At 40.7% G+C, this 24,714-nt stretch overlaps 1 non-coding gene across 1 annotated transcript; it reads left to right on the forward strand.

The window, feature by feature from the left end:
* The first annotated feature begins 21,854 nt into the window (after nucleotides 1-21,854).
* On the forward strand, nucleotides 21,855-21,930 carry trnas-uga. Its single transcript has one exon. It is a non-coding gene; the product is annotated as a tRNA-Ser (tRNA).
* Nucleotides 21,931-24,714: the final 2,784 nt, after the last annotated feature.

Here is a 24,714-nt window from a genome sequence, read left to right on the forward strand (position 1 = left end):
TCAAAGCACTTCATGGCTACATACATGAGTGTTACATGTCAGTAGTCATTTAGGCAGGTTATCTTAGTGTTCTTGGGCACAGGGACAATGGTTGTCTGCTTGAAAAATCTTGGTATTACAGACTCAGTCAGGGACATGTTGAAAATGTCAGTGAAGACACTTGCCAGTTGGTCAGCGCATGCTCTGAGTACGTGTCCTGGTAATCCGTCTGGTCCTGCGGCCTTGTGAATGTTGACCTGCTTAAAAGTCACATCGGCTACGGAGAGCATGATCACATGGTCATCTGGAACAGCTGATGCTCTCATGCATGCTTCAGTGTTGTTTGCCTCGAAGCGAGCATAGAAGTGATTTAGCTCGTCTGGGAGGCTCGTGTCACAGGGCAGCTCGCGGCTGTGTTTCCCTTTGTAGTCTCTAATAGTTTGCAAGCCCTGCCACATCCGACAATCGTCAGAGCCGGTGTAGTTCGATTCAGTCTTATTCCTTTATTGATTCTTTGCCTGTTTGATGGTTCATCGGAGGGCATAGCGGGATTTCTTATAAGCGTCTGGGTTAGAGTCCCGCTCCTTGAAATTGCCAGCTCTACCCTTTAGCTCAGTGCGGATGTTGCCTGTAATCCATGGCTTCTGGTATGTACGTAAGCTCACTGTGGGGACGACGTCATCGATGCACTTATTGATGAAGCCAGTGACTGATGTGGTGTACTCCTCAATGCCATCGGAAGAATCCCGGAACATATTCCAGTCTGTACTAGCAAAACAGTCCTGTAGCTTAGCTTCTGCGTCATCTGACCACTTCCTTATTAACCGAGTCACTGCTTCCTGCTTCAGTTTTTGTTTATAAGCAGGAATCAGGAGGATAGAATGATGGTCAGATTTGCCAAATGAGGGAGAGGTTTGTACGCATCTCTATGTGTGGAGTAAAGATGGTCTAGAGTTTTTTTCCCCTCTGGTTGCACATTTAACATGCTGGTAGATATTAGGTAGAACAGATTTAAGTTTCCCTGCATTGAAGTCCCCGGCCACTAGGAGCGCTGCCTCTGTATGAGCGTTTTCCTGTTTGCTTATGGCCTTATACAGCTCATTGAGTGGAGTCTTAGTGCCAGCATCGGTTCGTGGTGGAAAATAGACAGCTACGAGAAATATAAATGAAAACTCTCTTGGTAAATAGTGAGGTCTACAGCTTATCATGATATACTCTACCTCAGCCGAGCAAATCCCTTGAGACTTCCTTAATATTAGATTTTGTGCACCAGCTGTTGTTTACAAATATAGACAGACCGCCACCCCTTGTCTTACCGGAGTCAGCCGTTCTATTCTGCCGATGTAGCATATATCCCGCCAGCTGTATGTTATCCATGTCGCCGTTCAGCCATGACTAGGTGAAACATAAGATATTACAGTTTTTAATGTCCCGTTGGTAGGATATCTGTGATCGAAGGTCGTCCATTTTGTTTTCCAATGATTGTACTTTGGCTAATTGGACTGATGGTAGAGGCACATTACTTACTTGCCGTCGGATCCTTACAAGGCACCCCGACCTACGTCCACGATATCTTTGTCTCTTTCTCATGCGAATGACAGGGATTTGGGCCTTGTCGGGTGTCTGTAGAATGTCCTCCGCGTCCGACTCGTTGAAAAAAAAATATTTGTCCAATACGAGGTGAGTAATCGCTGTCTTGATATCCAGAAACTATGTTTAGTCATAAGAGACCGTGTTAGTAACATTATGTACAGAATAAATTACAAATAACGCGAAAAAACACATAATAACACAATTGGTTAGGGGGCAGTAAAACGGCAGCCATCTCCTCCGGCGCCATTATGACCTTAACTAGTATTGAAAAGGTTAATCCGTTATTTTACACTTCTCTCCCTAATTTCTGAATGATGCTTATAACGTTGTCAGTAGGCTACAGTAAACTATGCTTCAGAGGTGAGGGGCAGGTAGCCTACACACACTGGCAAAGATTTCCAGCTGGCTGACAGACGCTGGAATAAGTTTCTGAGTGACAGAGTGAGGGTTTTGCATAGGCACGTTTTTTGCCATTTTTGTATGACTTTTTTTTGGGGGCTGGAACGTAAAATAACGTTATTAAAAACCGAAAAATAAACTACATTTCGGTTAATCGCTCAGCACTAATTCCAGTGTATCCTGTCGCATATCGTATGTCTTAACAACCTAATTTTCCAACCTATTTAGTCTAGTAAATAAAACATTTAATTAATTATTTGTGACATTGAGTTCATTTGCGAGCGATTGGGTTCTGGAGGTTCTAGTGCTTGACTGTTCTTAATGAGAATATATTAAAATTGACTGTGATGAAATTGTTGATAGCATTAACGGTATAACGGCTAATAATAACTACTGATAGAGTTAATTCAAGGGTCTCTCTATCCAACCCTTAATGGTGCCCCTCTTAGATTACTTTGGATTGAATAACTAAATTACTCAAATAAATCAGAATCATTCATTATTCCTGTAATTAATCAGCAAATGATCTTGAAAATTAATTAGCCAATAGTCACAACAATGGTATATGAAATGTTCCAGGCTATGGTTTGTAATTCTCCATACTTTAAATAGATAAATGTCAAGTTATCTATTGTCTGACCCACTTGCTTACAAGGTATAGTTCTGAATGTTGTGGATATGTACAGTGCCTTCAGAAGGTATTGTAACGACCCGGTATTGTGTTCTGTGTTCGTGGGTGTGATATCGTTCTCATGGGTGCTAGCAGGGGTTAAATATGCCAGGACAGATGGAAAGGTTGGGGGGGTATGATGGGTAATCCCGCAGGGTTTTGGAATGCTTAAATAGGGGTTACGGTCTCATCTCTCTCTCTCTTCTGTTCGGGACCCTTGACTTGACATGTTATATTTGTGTACGTTCGAGGTTTAGCGGCGTGGGCTGTGGCCTGAACAATAGCCCATTCAGGAATAAACTGTGTTCTGCCTGTACACCTGGTGCCCGTCTCTCTTTTACTTTATGACCCAGCTGGGTCATTACAGTATTTATACCCCGTGACTTATTCCACATTGTTGTTTTACAGCTTGAATTCAAAATTGATTAAATATATTATTTTCTCACCTACTGTATGTATACACCAAAATAACTAAGTGAAATCATGTTTCTTATAGAATTGTTGTATTGAAAGTGAAATAAAGAAATATCTCATTTACATTAGTACTCACACGCCTGACTCAATACTTTGTAGAAGCACCTTTGGCGGCGATTACAGCTTTGAGTCATCTTGGTTATGTTTGTACCAGCTTTGCACATCTGGATTTGGGGATTTTCTCCCATTCTTCCTTGCAGATTTTCTCAAGCTCTGTTAAGTTAGATGGGGAGTGGCGGTGAACAGCATTCTTCAAGTCTTTCCACCGGTTTCCAAAGGGATTCAAGTCTGGACTTTGGCTAGGGCACTCAAGGACATTCACGTTCCTGTTCTGAAGCCATTCCAGCATTGCTTTGGCTGTATGCTTGGGGTCATTGTCCTGTTGGAACTTAAATCTTCGCCCCAGTCTAAGGTCGTTTGCAGTCTGAAGCAGGTTCTCATCAAGGATTTTCCTGTATTTGGCTCCATTAATTGTTCCCTCTATCATTACCAGTCTCCCAGTCCCTGCTGCTGAAAAGCATCCCCATAGCATGATGCTAGCACCACCATGCTTCACGGTAGGGATAGTGTTAGACGGGTGATGAGCCGGGCCTGTTTTTTCCAGACATAGCGCTTTGCATTCAGGCCAAAGAGTTAAATTTTTGTCTCAACAGACCACAGAATCTTTTGCCTTATGCTTTCAGAGTATTTCACGTGCCTTTTTGCAAACTCCAGGCGTGCTGTCATTTGCTTCCGTCTGGCCACTCTCGCATAAAGCCGAGATTGGTGAAGTGCTGTAGAGACTGTCCTTCTGGCAGGTTCTCCCATCTCAGCCAAGGAACTCTGTAGTTTTGTCAGAGTGGTCATTGGGTTCTTGGTCACCTCCCTGACCAAGGTGCTTCTTGCCCGGTTGCTCAGTTTGGTCGGACGGCCAGCTCTAGGCAGAGTCTGTGTAGTTCCATATTTTTTCAATTTCCCAATGATGGAGACCACTGTGCTCTTGGAAACTTTCAACACTTTAGAAATATATACAGTGCCCTCCACCAATATTGGCACCCTTGTTAAATATGAGCAAAACGGGCTGTGATTTTTATTTATTTATTGTTTATCCTCTTGGTCTTTCATTCAAAATATTCACAAAAATTTAACCTTTAATTAAAGTAAAATAATTGAAAGAAAAAATAAATTATCATGAAACAAATATTTTTCTCAAATATTTGTGTGCCACAATTATTGGCACCCCTTCATTCAATACTTTGTGCAACCTCCTTTTGCCAAGATAACAGCTCTGAGTCTTCTCCTATAATGCGTAATGAGGTTGGAGAACACATGGCAAGGGATCTGAGACCATTCCTCCATACTGAATCTCTCCAGATCCTTCAGATTCCGAGGACCACAGTTGTGGACTCATCTCACAGGTTTTCTATGGGGTTTAGGTCAGGGGACTGGGATGGCCATGGCAAAACCTTGATTTTGTGGTCAGTGAACCATTTTTGTGTTGATTTTGAGGTGTGCTTTGGATCATTGTCCTGCTGGAAGATCCAACCACGGCCCAGTTTAAGCTTCCTAGCAGAGGCAGTCAGGTTTTTATTTAATATCTGCTGATACTTGATGGAGTCCATGATACCATGTATCCTAACAAGTTGTCCAGGGCCTTTGGAAGAAAAACAGCCCCACAACATCAAAAATCCACCACCATACTTCACAGTGGAGATGAGGTACTTTTCTGCATGGCTATCTTTCTGTCTACACCAATTCCACCTCTGGTGTTTGTTTCCAAAAAGCTCTATTTTGGTCTCATCTGACCATAGAACCCGGTCCCATTGAAAGTTCCAGTAACGTTTGGCAAACTGTAGGCACTTGAGTTTGTTGTTTGATGATAGCAAAGGCTTTTTTTATGGCAACCCTCCCAAACAACTTGTGGTTATGTAGGTGGCGTCTGATCGTAGTTTTGGAGACTTTCTGACCCCAAGACCCAACTACCATCTGCAATTCTCCAGCTGTCATCCTTGGAGATTTTTTGGTCACTTGAACCATCCTCCTCACTGTGTGTGGGGTCAATATAGACTCACGTCCTCTTCCAGGCCGATCGTTAACATCTCCAGTTGCTTTAAACTTCTTAATTATTGCCCTGATAGTGGAAATGGGCATTTTCAACCATTGAGCTATTTTCTTATAGCCATTTCCTGATTTGTGCAGCTCAACAACCTTTTGTCGCACATCATTACTGTATTCTCAGGTCTTTCCCATAGTGATGGATGACTATGGGAACTTGGCCTGTGTGTCACCTCATATTTATACCCCAGTGAAACAGGAAGTCATGGCTTACCACTTTAGTGTTCCTAATCACTCAGGTGAACTTAAAAACATAAAAAATGAATGGGAATATACTTCAGTTAGATTTTATTCATATGAATTTCTAGGGGTGCCAATAATTGTGGCACACGTTTCGGATAATTTTTTTTTAATACATTTTTTTCACATTAATTTTGTTCAATCATTTTACTACAATTAAAGGTTAGATTTTTGCAAATATTTTTTATGAAAGACCAAGAGGATTAACAGCAAAGACATTTTTTTCACAGCCCGTTTTGCTCATTTATACTAAGGGTGCCAATATTAGTGGAGGGCACTGTATATGCCTCATCAATCATCACAATTCTATCTCTGAGATCTCGGGCTTCATGCTATAGTTTCTGCTCTGACATGCACTGTCAACTGTGGGACATTATATAGACAGGCGTGTTTCTTTCTCAATCATGTCTAAACAATTGAATTGGCCACAGGTGGACTCCAATCAAGTTGTAGTGACATCTCAAGGATGATCAAAGGAAATTGGATGCACCTGATTTTAATTTGGAGTGTCATAGCAAAGGGATGTAAATAGTTATGTAAATGAGCTATTTCTGTATTTTATTTTCAATAGATTTGCACACACACAAAAAATAAACATTTTCACTTTGTCTTTATGGGTTATTGTGTGTTGATGGGTGAGGAAAAAAAATATTTAATCAAGTTTGATTTCAGGCTGTAACACAACAAAATGTAGAGTAAATCAAGGGGTATGAACAATTTCTGAAGACACTGTATGCTGAACTGTTGAACTTTGTAATTACTATAATTGTTGCTCTCCGGATAATCTTAGTTTTGTTGGTATGGGGAGAAGTGGATGGCTCTGAGAAAAATGTCTTCAGTTATTATGTACAGTATGTGAAAAACGTATGAAATATATGTGCTGATATATGTAACTGGCCTCTGAATGACCCCTTGGATTCCTTTGACCAAGGTTCTGGACCGCTACTGTTTTGAAATTTCCCTTTCCAACGCCAATGCATTTTAATGGGTGTTTCTGATGGGTTATTTTTTCTTAAATATAGGGAAAAGTGACAAGAGCCATACTGAATAGCAAAGTGCTGTATAGTACTCTGGTTAGAATATGCATTGTATTATTTTTGAGTGGAGCATTAGTCTGCCTATTACCTGATAATTGCATCAGGAGCCAATGTTTTTCACCCGATTCAGTCTTTCTCAGTGGTTTAATGGGACATTCTCAGGAACAATTGCATGGGTGTTTTGAGTAAGTTTGAATAACAAAATAGTACAGTATCCAGTACACCTCCAGAGCAAGAGAATGAGTGAATTTCTCAACATGACATGTCAATGTCGGAGATACTGATGATGTGGATAACGCCACTTTGAATAGTAGATGGAGTGTATCAAGTAAACATGTAATATGTTCACATTGTAGTCTGTTTGCTCCATTAATTCTGCCTCGAATTGAAATGACCACATTCCCCTACTATAAAGTCAACAATAACAAACAGTGATTCCCAGCAGTGTTACAGAGTTTCTTTACTTTTAAGCCGTGTTTGTGTATGAAACAAACGAGCTAATAGCCAGTTATTACCTCAGAACAAAGATCATTAGTTGGATGATTGCTGCTTGTGTATACTGGGCTTCAGAGAGACAGACTATCTATTGGAGTACAATTTCATTAAGGTCTTATCTAGGATCAAGCCTCTCGCTCACACTCTGCGAGTTTGCTCGGTCACCCACTTCTGTCTAAAATCTGTTATAGAAAGTGTCTATCATGTTTTAAAAACTGATAACTCCCTGCGGGAGTAATGTCAATGGTCACCTAGTGCCGTCAGAGCCAATATTCATCAGCAGACTGTCACTATTGGAAGAGCGTGGGAGGGCTGGATTAATAATTCAAAACAGAGTTATTCACAGGCTTGAAGGCAGACAGATTGGGTTTGTTTACCTCCAAAATATATCCTCCACAGAAGCTGCCACTGAGCACACACCTGGGGGAGAAGCCATTCTGCTGCTGATGCTGCTGCCTCCACACAAAGACACTGGGGGTGTAGGGTAAAGCCAACCCTCTGGGTCCCCTGTAGGTCCCTGGGGCAGGGTAGTACCATGCTGGCTTCCCCAGAGGGTGGCACTGGGCTAACTGGCAGTAACGGATGGGCCTGCAGGGCCTGGGAGACAGCCACCAGCAGAGCAGGGCTGGATCTCTGGCAGTAGAGGAGAGGTGGGGTGATGAGGGCGGTGGGATGAGGTGATAGGTGAAAGGAGATGGGATGGTAGAGGTAATGTGAGGGGGTAGGATGATGGGAAGGGGGTATAGGGCCCAGAGTTTTTCCTTGTCAGGTCGTGTGGTCAGCAAAACCTCTTGGCTGGCAATAGTGATGTTGGAAAAAATTTACCTTTCTGGAAATGTAAGAGTTCCTTTTGTAGGGTTTTTGAGAACTGTGATTTTTTTTTTTAACTGTACGTTTTATACTCAGACATTATAGAAATAAATAAGAATAGAATGTTTCTAAACACTTATACATTAATGTGGATGCTACCATGATTAGGGATAATCCTAAATGAATCATGCATAATGATGAGTGAGAAAGTTACAGAGGCATAAATATAAAAAAAGTGCCACTATCGCAATACTTTGAGTTCACTGTATATGAAAAGCTCTGTCTGGTGAAATTAGGGAAAGGCTTTTGATGCAGAGTAGTGACAGATGCTATGGTATTGTGTTTTTGGTTTGGAATTACTACTTAGGTAGCATAGTGTGTTTCTAACAAAGCCATTCTATAATCAAGGAGTAAACACTTTTCAGCTAGCGCTAGACACAGTCCAATGTGGTTTGAGTGCAAACAGTCATTTCCTCAGTGGTATATTATTTTTTATGACTCAGGCTTTGATTCTTTGGTAGCTTAAAATCCTTCAGAGGCCTCTGTTGTGTTGAGCAGACAGTCTGTGCTCCAAAAGTCTCAGCACACAACCACACAATATCACACACCAAGAACCCATAGCCCTACTGTGAGAGAACAACACAACCACATGTTTAACCCACATGAATCCATTCACACTGGAATGTGCCTAGACAGTAGATTCACCATCCACCCTCTGTCTCAACCAGTCACAGGTGCTTGACTTGAATGTAAATAAATAAAAAGTGCCAAAATAAGGAATGCAGGGGAATGCTGCCAGGGACCAATTCATCATTGATATATTAAGTGTGGTGGAAGAATCCATCTCCCTTTATGGGCATTTGTAAAAGTGTCATGCCAGCATTGCAGCAAGAGGCTTGATCGATCTGCCAGAAGCTGCAAGGTATTGTGCTTCAGAGAGACCTGGTCGTCATTCAAGCCAGGCGAAGAGTCCTGCACTGTGTTGGCAGGCCCACCCTCGGTCCGCCAGTGTGGGATTGCTTCTTTTGAAATGTTAAAGGGGCAGTGCAGTGAAAAATGTGATTTTCCTGTTTTCTTTTTATTTCCACACTATGAGGTCGAAATAACCCTCTGAAATTGTGATAATGCCCTTTTAGTGTAAGAGCTTTTGAGAAGAAAAAAAAAACTGATGGAATTTTAGCCTGTTCAGGTTGGATGGAGTTTTTGGACCACAGCATTACGTCACAATCTGATGAGATTATTCAGACTTTTATTTGCATATGTATCCTCCTACTACTAGAACGAGACAGTGGCTTTTCTCAAATAACACATTCTGCCCTAGGCTACTAACGTTGCCGTGGATATTTGAATAATGACAGCTTTTTGGATTACTCATATTTTCATCACGGACAACAATAATGTGTTGCCTTAAATTCAGCTGGTGCCATCAACGCATCATGTCAAGAAAAATGGCAAGTTGATGCCGAATAAAAATGCTGTTTCACTTTGTCTTCTGCCATGAATCATTTATAGCTACATACACAGGTAAGAGACTATGTTACAGTTAAAATTGCAAGCTAGCTACATGTGCATAAATTGTTTCTTCAACTGTTTCATTAAGTCATTTGCTTTGCTAGTTATGTTGTTAGATAGATAGCTAGCTACCCAGCTGCATACTGGTAGCTAGCTAGCTGACCAGCAGCTGCATAGCTGACGTTAGTTTTGGGTTAATGTTGATTGCTCATGTGTTAGCTAGATAAGATGATCATCTTTGTCGTAATTGTCAGTTTTTCATGTGTAGCCTAAATGCCAAAAACATTAACTTCGGTCTGAATTCTTATTGGAGCCCATGTTGAGTCAGTGGTACAAACTGGCTGATAGCTAAGTTGGCTAGCTACAGTGAGGGAAAAAAAATATTTGATCCCCTGCTGATTTTAATATGATTTTAATTGATTGATTAATTTGATTAATGATTTTGTACGTTTGCCCACTGACGTTTATTTGAACAGTGAGAGACAGAATAACAGCAACAAAATCCAGAAAAACACAAGTAAAAAAATGTATAAATTGATTTGCATTTTAATGAGGGAAATAAGTATCTGACCCCCTCTCAATCAGAAAGATTTCTGGCTCCCAGGTGTCTTTTATACAGGTAACGAGCTGAGATTAGGAGCACACTCTTAAAGGGAGTGCTCCTAATCTCAGTTTGTTACCTGTATAAAAGACACCTGTCCACAGAAGCAATCAATCAATCAGATTCCAAACTCTCCCCAATGGCCAAGACCAAAGAGCTCTCCAGGGATGTCAGGGACAAGATTGTAGACCTACACAAGGCTGGAATGGGCTACAAGACCATCGCCAAGCAGCTTGGTGAGAAGGTGACAACAGTTGGTGCGATTATTCGCAAATGGAAGAAACACAAAAGAACTGTCAATCTCCCTCGGCCTGGGGCTCCATGCAAGATCTCACCTCGTGGAGTTGCAATGATCATGAGAATGGTGAGGAATCAGCCCAGAACTACATGGGAGGATCTTGTCAATGATCTCAAGGCAGCTGGGACCATAGTCACCAAGAAAACAATTGGTAACACACTACGCCGTGAAGGACTGAAATCCTGCAGTGCCCGCAAGGTCCCCCTGCTCAATAAAGCACATATACCGGCCCGTCTGAAGTTTGTCAATGAACATCTGAATGTTTCAGAGGAGAACTGGGTGAAAGTGTTGTGGTCAGATGAGACCAAAATCGAGCTCTTTGGCATCAACTCAACTCACCGTGTTTGGAGGAGGAATGCTGCCTATGACCCCAAGAACACCATCCCCACCGTCAAACATGAAGGTGGAAACATTATGCTTTGGGGGTGTTATTCTGCTAAGGGGACAGGACAACTTCACTGCATCAAAGGGACGATGGACGGGGCCATGTACCATCAAATCTTGGGTGAGAACCTCCTTCCCTCAGCCAGGGCATTGAAATGGGTCGTGGATGGGTATTCCAGCATGACAATGACCCAAAACTCATGGCCAAGGCAACAAAGGAGTGGCTCAAGAAGAAGCACATCAAGGTCCTGGAGTGGCCTAGCCAGTCTCCAGACCTTAATCCCATAGAAAATCTGTGGAGGGAGCTGAAGTTTCGAGTTGCCAAACGTCAGCCTTGATACCTTAATGACTTGGAGAAGATCTGCAAAGAGGAGTGGGACAAAATACCTCCTGAGATGTGGGCAAACCTTGTGGTAACTACAAGAAACGTCTGACCTCTGTGATTGCCAACAAGGGTTTTGCCACCAAGTACTAAGTCACGTTTTGCAGAGGGGTCAAATACTTATTTCCCTCATTGAAATGCAAATAAATGTATAACATTTTTGACATGCATTTTTCTGGATTTTGTTGTTGTTATTCTGTCTCTCACAGTTCAAATAAACCTACCATTAAAATTATAGACTGATCATGTCTTTGTCAGTGGGCAAACATACAAAATCACTAGGGGATCAAATACTTTTTTCCCTCACTGTAGCTTGGATTTGTCCATTCAACTATGTTGCTAGCTAGATGAATACCATATACATCTACTTTATACTGAACAAAAATATAAACTTAACATGCAATCATTTCAGAGATTTTACTGAGTTACAGTTCATATAATGAAATCAGTCATTTGAAATAAATTCATAAACATTTGGGCTCATATTTTCACATGCAAATTATTTTTTGTGGCAAACTGTTGTGGTAAATTTGCAGCAACTTGTGAACTTCTTGCAAACTATTCTGGAAAACTTGTGGCGAACATTCTGTTTGCAAATTAGATCAGGCTTTTGGTTACTGTGTGCTAAACAACATTGAAATGTATCTATACAAGCTAAATCACATACAGTTGAAGTCAGAAGTTTACATACAACTTAGCCAAATACATTTAAACTCAGTTTTTCACAATTCCCGACATTTAATCCTAGTAAAAATTCCCTGTCTTAGGTCAGTTAGGATAACCACTTTATTTTAAGAATGTGAAATGTCAGAATAATAGTAGAGAGTGATTTATTTCAGCTTTTATTTCTTTCACCACATTCCCAGTGGGTCAGAAGTTTACATACACTCAATTAGTATTTGGTAGCATTGCCTTTAAATTGTTTAACTTGGGTCAAACGTTTCGGGTAGCCTTCCACAAGCTTCCCACAATAAATTGGGTAAATTTTGTCCCATTCCTCCTGACAGAGCTGGTGTAACTGAGTCAGGTTTGTAGGCCTCCTTGCTCACACACGCTTTTTCAGTTCTGCCCACACATTTTCTATAGGATTGAGGTCAGGGCTTTGTGATGGCCACTCCAATACCTTGACTTTGTTGTCCTTAAGCCATTTTGCCACAACTTTTGAAGTATGCTTGGGGTCATTGTCCATTTGGAAGACCCATTTGTGACCAGGCTTTAACTTCCTGACTGATGTCTTGAGATGTTGTTTCAATATATCCACATAATTTTCCTTCCTCATGATGCCATCTATTTTGTGAAGTGCACCAGTCCCTCCTGCAGCAAAGCACTCCAACAGCATGATGCTGCCACTCCCGTGCTTCACGGTTGGGATGGTGTTCTTTGGCTTGCAAGCAACCCCCTTTTTCCTCCAAACATAACGATTGTCGTTATGGGCAAACATTTCTATTTTTGTTTCATCAGACCAGAGGACATTTCTCCAAAAAGTACGATCTTTGTCCCCATGTGCAGTTGCAAACCAGAGTCCGGCTTGTTAAGGGCGGTTTTGGAGCAGTGGCTTCTTCCTTGCTGAGCAGCCTTTCAGGTTATGTCAATATAGGACTTGTTTTACTGTGGATATAAATACTTATGTACCTGTTTCCTCCAGCATCTTCACAAGGTCCTTTGCTGTTTTTCTGGGATTGATTTGCACTTTTCGCACCAAAGTACGTTCATCTCTAGGAGACAGAACGGATCTCCATCCTGAGTGGTATGACGGCTGCGTGTTCCCATGGTGTTTATACTTGCGTACTATTGTTTGTACAGATGAAAGTGGTCCCTTCAGGCATTTGGAAATTGCTCCCAAGGATGAACCAGACATGTGGATGTCTTGGCTGATTTATTTTGATTTTCCCATGATGTCAAGCAAAGAGGCACTGAGTTTGAAGGTATGTCTTGAAATACATTCACTAGTACACCTCAAATTGACTCAAATTATGTCAATTACCCTATCTGAAGCTTCTAAAGCCATGACATCATTTTCTGGAATTTTCCAAGCTGTTTAAAGGCACAGTCAACTTAGTGTATGTAAACTTCTGACCCACTGGAATTGTGATACAGTGAATAGTAAGTGAAATATTCTGTCTGTAAACAATTGTTGGAAACATAACTTGCGTCATGCACAAAGTAGATGTCCTAACCGACTTGCCAAAACGATAGTTTGTTAACAAGAAATTTGTGGAGTGGTTGAAAAACGAGTTTTAAATGACTCCAACCTAAGTGTATGTAAACTTCCGACTTCAGCTGTAACTTTAAATGAACTTACTTCACAGAGACAAAAACTAAACATACTAAATGTAGTAAATATACTAAACATGTATTCAATGTCTTTAACAGATCAAAATAAATTAAATACAACTTGAAATCAACAGCATGGTAATGAAAAAAATAGCAAAGGCTGGATATTTCCCAAATAAATTGTTTATTTCATATTTTATGTAGCTACAAGATTTACATGAGAGAAATGTGAACACTATGGGGATGTTGACCTTAGGATGTTTAAAGGGACAACTACAGAATTATTTACATGAGCCAAGTAACACAGAGCAATAGATTAACCAATGGAATTGTTAAAGATCATTAACATTATAATAATTAAAACAACAAAAACTAAATCAAATCCAGTTCAGAAGTATTGCCTTTTTGAGTGAACTTTGAAGATGTTGGCACTGTGGAAGTCCTTCGTCCAAACCTTGTTGAATGCATGCACTGAAACAATCAGAAAACAAAACAAAATTAGGATACTGAAAACAATTACTGAAAACAATTTATATTTTGACATCTGAAAAAGGTAGAAATTGAGTTATGCCTAATATGGCAATTCATATTATTTTTCCAAAATGAATGCTGGGTTAAAAATAACCCAACATGGATAATTTCGACAACCCTGCGCTGGGTCAATATTGGCCAAACACAGCATTGGCTTAATTCAACCCAGCGGGTTTGGATTGTGCTTCTAACCCAGAGCCTTGGGTTGAGCGCTTGACCCAACTGCTGGGTAAATTATACTATATTGCTGGGTTAAGACAACACAGTGTGTTGGGTTGTGACATAAACCCAGCACATTGGGTTGGGGGACTTGCGCAGCAGCTGGGTAATTTATGTAATCCTTGAGTTATTTTCAGTGTCATCCTAATTTCATTGTTGCTTTAATATTTTTGCCTTCTCTACCATCCCACCCCGTCCCTTTCCTACACACACAACCAAGATACAATGTTGAATTTCAAATAATTAATTTATTTTGCCTGCTGTACAAGAATATATAGATTGATTATTAGAATTTCTTCATATTATTTCATGAACCAAACAGTCCAAACATTTGAACTTGATGTGATTGCAATCTAAGAAAAACAAAGCATGTGTGCATGTGTCACTGTCTGTCTGAAGTGGTATTAACAAAGATCTGTCTATCAGACAGTGCCAAAGATAATCAATAGACTTGCACATTCATTGACACACTTTGGCTATCTCAGGTGACAGTGCAAACACAGAGACACACACTCCAGGATGTTTTGCCATACAATAATGATCTACATTTGGGTTCAGTTAAAACATTGTTACACAGAATAAGTGTAACATATTACATTCAAAGGTCAGTCTACAAAGGACATGGACTAATGACTCATTACATAATAACTGTATTTCAAGTCCTTTTCACAATCTCCAAAATGTAACATTTATATTTAAAATAAATTGTTGTGACAGAATGAAAGCATACCAGAACATGCTTAAGTAGTTGAACTAAAGGCAAATAAGCCACATACTGTACTGTAGGCAAAAAGCAAGCACAAATGCATAAAAAACTAACAAAAAATAAATTTAACAGCGCTATAAATAGTGCCTTAAGAGCATATTAGCATTGGAATGAGACACTCATGGCTCATCAATCCATTGATCTATTAATTCACAGGACCACATTAGTCGGAGGGCTGTGCTTCCTCCTGTCACTTCTCACACTAGATACAAGAGCAGATACCTATCCATTATTGTTCACTGGAAAAAATACATTCTCGCAACAGTCTTACTGCGGGGGATTCTGTTCCTGGCAGCTGATACACCGTGGTCTGTAGGAATTCCCATGATGGGGCACAGGGGGAAAGTTGATATCAAACGTACAATAGGACTTGAAGCACACATCCAGTGCCCCAAGCAGTGTACCTTGCTCCAATGCCGGTCCACTAATGACTGTAAACACCTGTGAGCAGTCCCCAAGAGCCAACACAAATGGGTAGGGTCTGGTCACCTCTGCCTTGTGTATGTACTTAACCATGTTAGTCCCAACGTGTTAGAGAAATCATTTGATTTTAGAATATGCTGACTTGTGCAAAGCATCACACTGACAATGCCATCACACAACATTTATTTTGTATATTTTATATCCATTTACATCAATCAACACCCAATCCCTGTTTGATGCCTACATCTTCCGTTAATTTGGGGCTGGGGCTCATAGGTTAATTTACACAACATGTTTCCATCTAACCATTTAATGCGGATGAATTACCTGACGCAAGAAAAAAAGTCACGACCGGGCTGATGGAAACAGGAAATGACGGTACAATTATATAAATGCTTACAGACAATTTGTTAGTTCGACATGGTGGGATCTTTCTGTGTTGTTAAAATTAATTATGTGAGAAATGGCATTGGAAACTCCTTTATGCGCAAATATTGATACAATAACCATCATATCGACATAAACTTGGAGTCACACGATGATATGATGTGTGGTCCTCCCACTACGACACGGGAAAGCATGCAGTTTACTAGGCTACAGATTCAATAAATTATTAACTTCACAAGATGGTGAATGTGCAAGGTGATGAACTTGATGTGCCAATCCAATAAATATTGAGGGTCTTATTCTGACATGATGATTGATGCTTGGCATATTGTTTAATGCAGATTTTAGAATCTGTAAAAAAGCAGATAATTAAAAAATGTATGTATTTTATTTAACTTTTAGTTTTTATTGAAAAATACATTGAAAAGATAATATTTACATAAATATTCACAAACATGAATGACATCACACATGCTCAGATCCACTTGTTCCCACCATATTGACACCCAATGCTGTGTCTAATGCTTGTGAGACTCTGTCACATATGACTTCAAATTGTGTTATGTTGTAGCCAAACAAACAATAACTTTTCCATTGCAGTTAATCACTAGTCTGGCTAACACCTTACTGTTGAAGTCCTCCTGACTTCAAAGTCTGGAATGGCTCTGTGATGTTGTCAACACAATGCATCGATAATGAAAGGCGCTGTCCTCTGTGTCTGTCTCACTCAAACACCCACAGCCACACACAGCCCCTGAGCGCCGCCCCCTTATACAGTGAAGGAAAAAAGTATTTGATCCCCTGCTGATTTTGTACGTTTGCCCACTGACAAAGAAATGATCAGTCTATAACTTTAATGGTAGGTTTATTTGAACAGTGAGAGACAGAATAACAAAAAAAAAATCCAGAAAAACGCATTGTTAAAAATATTATAAATTGATTTGCATTTTAATGAGGGAAATAAGTATTTGACCCCCTCTCAATCAGAAAGATTTCTGGCTCCCAGGTGTCTTTTATACAGGTAACGAGCTGAGATTAGGAGCACACTCTTAAAGGGAGTGCTCCTAATCTCAGTTTGTTACCTGTATAAAAGACACCTGTCCACAGAAGCAATCAATCAATCAGATTCCAAACTTTCCACCATGGCCAAGACCAAAGAGCTCTCCAAGGATGTCAGGGACAAGATTGTAGACCTACACAAGGCTGGAATGGGCTACAAGACCATCGCCAAGCATCTTGGTGAGAAGGTGACAACAGTTGGTGCAATTATTCGCAAATGGAAGAAACACAAAATAACTGTCAGTCTCCCTCGGCCTGGGGCTCCATGCAAGATCTCACCTCATGGAGTTGCAATGATCATGAGAACGGTGAGGAATCAGCCCAGAACTACGTGGGAGGATCTTGTCAGTGATCTCAAGGCAGCTGGGACCATAGTCACCAAGAAAACAATTGGTAACACACTACGCCGTGAAGGACTGAAATCCTGCAGCGCCCGCAAGGTCCCCCTGCTCAAGAAAGCACATATACATGCCCGTCTGAAGTTTGCCAATGAACATCTGAATGATTCAGAGTAGAACTGGGTGAAAGTGTTGTGGTCAGATGAGACCAAAATCGAGCTCTTTGGCATCAACTCAACTCGTCGTGTTGGGAGGAGGAGGAATGCTGCCTATGACCCCAAGAACACCATCCCCACCGTCAAACATGGAGTTGGAAACATTATGCTTTGGGGGTGTTTTTCTGCTAAGGGGACAGGACAACTTCACCGCATCAAAGGAACGATGGACGGGGCCATGTACCGTCAAATCTTGGGTGAGAACCTCCTTCACTCAGCCAGGGCATTGAAAATGGGTCGTGGATGGGTATTCCAGCATGACAATGACCCAAAACTCATGGCCACGGCAACAAAGGAGTGGCTCAAGAAGAAGCACATCAAGGTCCTGGAGTGGCCTAGCCAGTCTCCAGACCTTAATCCCATAGAAAATCTGTGGAGGGAGCTGAAGGTTCGAGTTGCCAAACGTCAGGCTCGAAACCCTAATGACTTGGAGAAGATCTGCAAAGAGGAGTGGGACAAAATCCCTCCTGAGATATGTGCACCTGACCTCTGTGATTGCCAACAAGGGTTTTGCAACAAACTACTAAGTCATGTTTTTCAAATACTTATTTCCCTCATTAAAATGCAAATCAATTTATAACATTTTTGACATGTGTTTTCCTGGATTATTTTTTTGTTATTCTGTCTCTCACTGTTCAAATAAACCTACCATTAAAATTATAAACTGATTATGTCTTTGTCAGTGGGCAAACGTACAAAATCAGCAGAGGATCAAATACTTTTTTCCCCTCACTGTATTACAATGGTTGGAATATCAAATCCAAACAATTAGATGTCTCAACACCAAGGAAAACAATAACATTTGAGAGAACCAATCAAACCCCGTCGCACAATCTAGAGTCGATTGACGCACCGGTGCGTGTGGCAGAGCTTGAGCGGTGTTTGTTTGACCATGGGACATCCTCTAAATCGTATTTACAGAAAACAACCAAACTATTGACCCAATGCCTGCAACCCAGATATTGGGTCATCCAAACAACCCAAATGTTTTTTGAGTGAAACTTATAACTCATTGCCATGCATGCAAGAAGCCTTGACTTGTATTGTGCACACATACCGTACCAGTCAAAAGTTTGGACACACCTACTCATTCCAGGGTTTTTCTTTATTTTTACTATTTTCTACATTGTAGAATAACAGCGAAGCCATCAAAACTATGAAATAACACATATGGAATCATGTAGTAACCAAAAAGGGGTTAAACAAAATCAAAATATATTTCATATTTGAGATTCTTCAAAAAGCCACCCTTTGCCTTGATGACAGCTTTGCACACTCTTGGCATTCTCTCAACCATTTTCATGAGGCCATACCACAGATTTTCAATTGTCTAGGCCATTCCAATACATTTAAATGTTTCCCCTTAAACCACTCAAGTGTATGCTTAGGGTCATTGTCCTGCTGGAAGGTGAACCTCCGTCCCAGTCTCAAATCTCTGGAAGACTGAAACAGGTTTCCCTCAAGAATTTCCCTGTATTTAGCGCCATCCATCATTCCTTCAATTCTGACCAGTTTCCCAGTCCCTGCCGATGAAAAACATCCCCAAAGCATGATGCTGCCACCACCATGCTTCACTGTGGGGATGGTGTTGTCGGGGTGATGAGAGGTGTTAGGTTTGCGCCAGACATTTTCCTTGATGGCCAAAAAGCTCAATTTTAGTCTCATCTGACCAGTGTACCTTCTTCCATATGTTTGGGGACTCTCCCACATGCCTTTTGGCGAACTCCAAACGTGTTTGCTTATTTTTTTATTTAAGCAATGGCTTTTTTCTGGCCACTTTTCTGTAAAGCCCAACTCTGTGGAGTGTACGGCTTAAAGTGGTCCTATGGACAGATACTCCAATCTCCGCTGTGGAGCTTTGCAGCTCCTTCAGGGTTATCTTTGGTCTCTTTGTTGCCTCTCTGATTAATGCCCTGCTTGCCTGGTCCATGAGTTTTGGTGGGCGGCCCTCTCTTGGCAGGTTTGATGTGGTGCCATATTCTTTAAAAAATGTTATAATGGATTTAATGGTGCTCCGTGGGATGTCCAAAGTTTCTTTTCAATTTTTTTTATAATCCAACCCTGATCTGTACTTCTCCACAACTTTGTCCCTGACCTGTTTGTAGAGCTCCTTGGTCTTCATGGTGGCGCTTGCTTGTTGGTGCCCCTTGCTTAGTGGTGTTGCAGACTCTCTGGCCTTTCAGAACTCGTGTATATATACTGACATCATGTGACATCAAGCAAAAGTCATTCCGCTACCTAAGAATAGTAAAGCCCCCTTTACTGCCTCAAATAGCCGACCAATCAGCCTGTTACCAACCCTTAGTAAACTATTGGAAAAAACAGTGTTTGACCAGATACAATTTTACAGTAAACAAATTGACAACAAACTTGCAGCATGCTTATAGAGAAGGACATTCAACAAATACAGCACATACACAAATGACTGATGATTGGCTGAGAGAAATCGATGATAAAAAGATTGCGCGGGCTGTTTTGTTAGACTTCCGTGCGGCTTTTGACATTATGGGTCAAAGTCTGCTGCTGGAAAAATGTATGTGTTATGGCTTTTCTTCCCCTGCTATATTGTGGATAAAGAGTTACCTGTCTAACAGAACACAGAGGGTGTTCTTTAATGGAAGCCTCTCCAACATAATCCAGGTAGAATCAGGAATTCCCCAGGGCAGCTGTCTAGGCCCATTACATATTTTCTAATGACATGCCACTGGCTTTGAGTAAAGCCAGAGTGTCTATGTAGGCTGATGACTCAACACTATACATGTCAGCTACTACTGCGACTGAAGTGACTGCAACAATTAAGAAAGAGTTCCAGTTAGTTTCAAAGTGGGTGGCAAGGAATACGTTAGTCCTAAATATATCTAAAACTAAAAGCACTGTATTTGGGACAAATCATTCACTAAACCCTAAACCTCAACTAAATATTGTAATAAATAATGTGGAAATTGAGCAAGTTGAGGTGACTAAACTGCTTGGAGTAACCCTGGATTGTAAACTGTCATGGTCAAAACATTTTGATACAACAGTAGCTAAGATTGGGAGATGTATGTCCATAATAAAGCGCTGCTATACCTTCTTAATAGCACTATCAACAAGGAAGGTCCTACAGGCCCTAGTTTTGTCGCACCTGGACTACTGTTCAGTCGTGTGTTCAGGTGCCACAAAAAAGGACTTAGGAAAATTGCAATTGGCTCAGAACAGGGCAGCACGGCTGGCCCTTGGATGTACACAGATAGCTAATATTAACAATATGCATGTCAATCTCTCCAGGTTCAAAGTGGAGGAGAGATTGACTTCATCACTACTTGTATTTATGAGAGGTATTGACATGTTGAATGCACCGAGCTGTCTGTTTGAACTGCTGGCGCACAGCTCGGACACCCATGCATACCCCACAATACATGCTACCAGAGGTGTAATCACAGTCCCCAAGTACAGAACAGACTAAGTGAGGCGCACAGTACTACATAGAGCCATGACTACATTGAACTCTATTCCACATCAAGTTACTGATGCAAGTAATAAAATTAGATTTAAAAAACAGATAAAAAAACACCTTATGGAACAGCAGGGACTGTGAAGCAACACAAACATAGGCACAGACACATGCATACACACACACACACGATAACATATGCACTATACACACACGTACACATGGATTTTGTACTGTAGATATGTGGTAGTGGTGGAGTAGGGGCCTGAGGGCACACAGTGTGTTGTGAAATCTGTGAATGTATTGTAATGTTTTTAAAATTGTATAAACTGCCTTAATTTGGACCCCAGGAAGAGCACCTGCTGCCTTGGCAGCAGCATATGGGAACCATAATAAATACAAATAAAAAGGTTGATCGGCCTCAGCCTATCCTTAAAAACATATCAAAAAGAAAATCTATTGGAGGTAAAGGCCACGAAAAGCTCACATTGCTAAGGCTTCTTCTTGACATAATTGGCTCAGAGGTCACAGAGGATGAGAAAGCATGGGAAATCTTGATGGATTTGAAATACATGGTGGAACTTGTGTTACATGGTTACTCAGAAGAATTGATACTTTACTTAACTTAAAAAATGTCTGACCATCTGTCCAAAGCACCATTTCATCTAACACAATCTGCAACTGATACGTTGTTTCAGCCCACTTGTGCATGTCTGGTTCATCAGATTTGAATTAAAGCACAAAGTTTTCAAGAAAATTGAATATGATGCACAAAACTTTAAGAACATCAACAAAACCCTTGCACAAAGGCATCAGTGAATGATGGCTTATGATTGCCAAATTTTTTCAAGCCTGCAGTTGAGACTTTCAAACTGAAGAAAGTATTTTTGAACACGCTTTCGCCAGCAACCCATGATTTCATACAGCGAATAACTGACAGCATTCATTTCATTTTAGTCATTTAGCAGACGCTCTTATCCAGAGAGACTTACAGTTAGTGAGTGCATACATTTTCATACTGGCCCCCCGTGGGAAACGAATCCACAACCCTGGTGTTGCAAGCGCCATGCTCTACCAACTGAGCTAAAGGGGACTGTAGCATCACAGTGTTCAGTACTTCCCATGTTGTCGTAGACAACACTCATTTTGTCAATGGCATGTTTGTTTGAACAGAACCGTATAGGGCTTACCCCAATTCAAGCAAATTATGAACATTGCACTGATCAGCAATCAAACTATAGGGCCCTGTGTAGCTCAGTTGGTAGAGCATGGCGCTTGAAATGCCAGGGTTGTGGGTTCGATTCCCACGGGGGGCCAGTATGAAAATGTATGCACTCACTAACTGTAAGTCGCTCTGGATAAGAGCGTCTGCTAAATGACTAAAATGTAAAATATGCTAAGACTGTCAGTCATGGTACCAGTGGGGGTATCTGTACTTTGCTATTCATATTTGTGTCAACTTCTACTTTTACTTCACTACATTCCTAAATAAAATTATGTACTTTTTACTCCATACATTTTCCATGACACCCAAAACTTCTCGTTACATTTTGACAGGAAGGTGGTCCAATTCATGCACATATCAAGAGAACATCCCTTGTCATCCTTACTGCCTCTGATCTTGCGGACATCATAAACACAAATGCTTTGTTAGTAAATTATGTTGGAGTGTTGGAATGTGCCCGTGGCTATCCATATCCATAATTAAACAAGGAAATTGTGCCGTCTGGTTTGCTTAATATAAGGAGTTTGAAATGATTTTGATACTCAACTATATTTAAAACCAATACTATTAGACTTTTACTCAAGTAGTATTTTACTCTTTGAATTTCACTTTTACTTGAGTAATTTTCTATTAAGAGGTGTCGTTACTTTTACTCAAGTATGCCAATTGAGTACTTTTTACACTACTGCAGACAAATGTTAGATTTGTGTGTTTTATTGTGTTTCAGATTTAAACACAAAAAAACAATGCACTACAAATGAAGAAGATATCAAATAGCTAACAATTTTGAGGAATTAGCTAGCTAACACTGAGTAAATGATAGCCGACTAAACTCAACAATTTATGATGGAGTTGAGCAGTGACTAGTGTGTAGCTCTGACCACATAAAATGCAATTACACACAACGTTGTTCTGTGTAATTGCGGCCTATTCTTTGGGTGCTGAAATCTGTGTTTTTTATTATAATTAAATGTTATGTGATGTTGTAGCTCCATTCTGCCAACACTAGTTGCCGCTTCGTTTGGAGTCTAATCGGCTAATTGATTGAGGAACCAATTGTCCAAAACAGTGTAATAGTCCTTTAATGCTAATCATATACGACCGTTCATTTAGCCAAACAAATCACAGTATCAAATAATACCTAGCTAGCTATCAGCTTAGCTTACCTTTTTCTGAAAACATGCATGGTGCAATGTTGCTTTTTTGCATAATATGGACAACATTAGGTTGCTAGTTAGTACCGATTTTCATGTAACATTACAAATATCAGCTAAGTTAGCTAGCTACCTGGTACCCAGCCTGCTAAAATGCCTCGTAAACATCTGGCAAGCAAGCCAGCTAATGCACCTAGCCAGTCATGCTAGCTAGTTGACTCAAAGAGAGAGAAAGACAATAGTTAACAGTTTTCAACCAATTAATTTCTTTAAAAATGAGAGCGAGAGATTGTTGTATTTCTTTCCTCTTTGACTTAGCTAGTGAATGCAGCTAACTAGTTTAGTATACTCAAACACCCTGCTCAAACAGAGAGGGATGCTATATTTACTAGCTGGCTATGGCTATCCAACACTGAACTCTTCCAAGTCAAGGTAAGCTTTTGGTTTTATTAATTTATTGCCACTGGTGTCCACCGGTGTAACTGATAAACTGCTTGCTGACTGTACACTGTACACTGTACTGCATGATTGTAGCAGGTTTGCTAACACATTAGTTCTAGTAGCTATGTTGACAATGACGTTAGCTAATATGGTGATAACGATGTAGGCTGTGTGTAGCATTTAGCGGTTATGATATGAATGCTTGCCTTGGAGAAGAAGAAAAAAATTGACTGGTCACAGACAGCTGATGTGTTGTGCGCTGAAGTCCACAGGTGAGAGACAAGGAATTATACAATGATCAAATTGATCATGCTGTGTGTTTGTGGCTGCTATGAAGGTGAACTGTGCTTTTTTGTCATTTAGCAGATGCTCTTATCCAGAGCGACTTACAGGAGTAATTAGGGTTAAGTGCCTTTCTCAAGGGCACATTGACAGATTTTTTACCTCAGGGATTAGAACCTGCGACCTTTCGGTTATTGGCACAACACTCTTACCACTAAGCTACCTGCCACCCCTGTTTGCGTGTGATCAGGGATGTATTCATTCTTCAGATTCTGTTGGAAAACATTTCTCAAACGGAACAAAACGGGGATAAACATACCTGAATTTGTCCAATAGAAACTCTTGTTTGCAACTGTTGGACTAATGATTACACCCTAGATGCAGGCAAGAGTGTGCAAGGCGGTATTGAATGTGTCACTGTCTGTCACCTTGATTCCTCTAATTTTTCTCTCGACCTGTGCACCTACATTGTACATTTTTATTCATGGGCTAGGTTGTAGCAACCTCATGATGGATATAGGGAACATTTGAGTATTGTGTAGTAGCCTAAACCTATTGATGTTACATTGAGCTGGGTGAATGGAATATGAATGACAGTCATCCAATATGCTGTAATAGAAATACGGCCATGCTCATAAAATAAATAATCGTCCTCCCTCATATTAAACGTCACCAACTGCCACTGAGTGACACTGATAGCACAGCCAGCTGAGACACACTGTCTGAGAGCAGAGGAGGAAAGGGGAGAACAGGAGAGGGCAGGAGAGAAGATTAGGGAGGAGGCTGAGACTGAATTAGGCTTAGTAGCCCCCTTTCTACTACACAGGGCTGATCAGGGCCATCCATCTTGCTCATTATTCATGCCATTGCATTCCCCTAAAATGTAATTAATTTGGTTCCCTATTCATCTTGTTGCATCCAGAGATGATTTGTCAGCTGGTGTGTGGTCTCATATTAAACAATAGTGCCATTGAACCTGTGTTACATTTTGAAATTGGC

The sequence above is a fragment of the Coregonus clupeaformis genome, chromosome 18 (genome assembly GCF_020615455.1).
Source record: "Coregonus clupeaformis isolate EN_2021a chromosome 18, ASM2061545v1, whole genome shotgun sequence".
Lineage (NCBI taxonomy): Eukaryota > Metazoa > Chordata > Actinopteri > Salmoniformes > Salmonidae > Coregonus > Coregonus clupeaformis.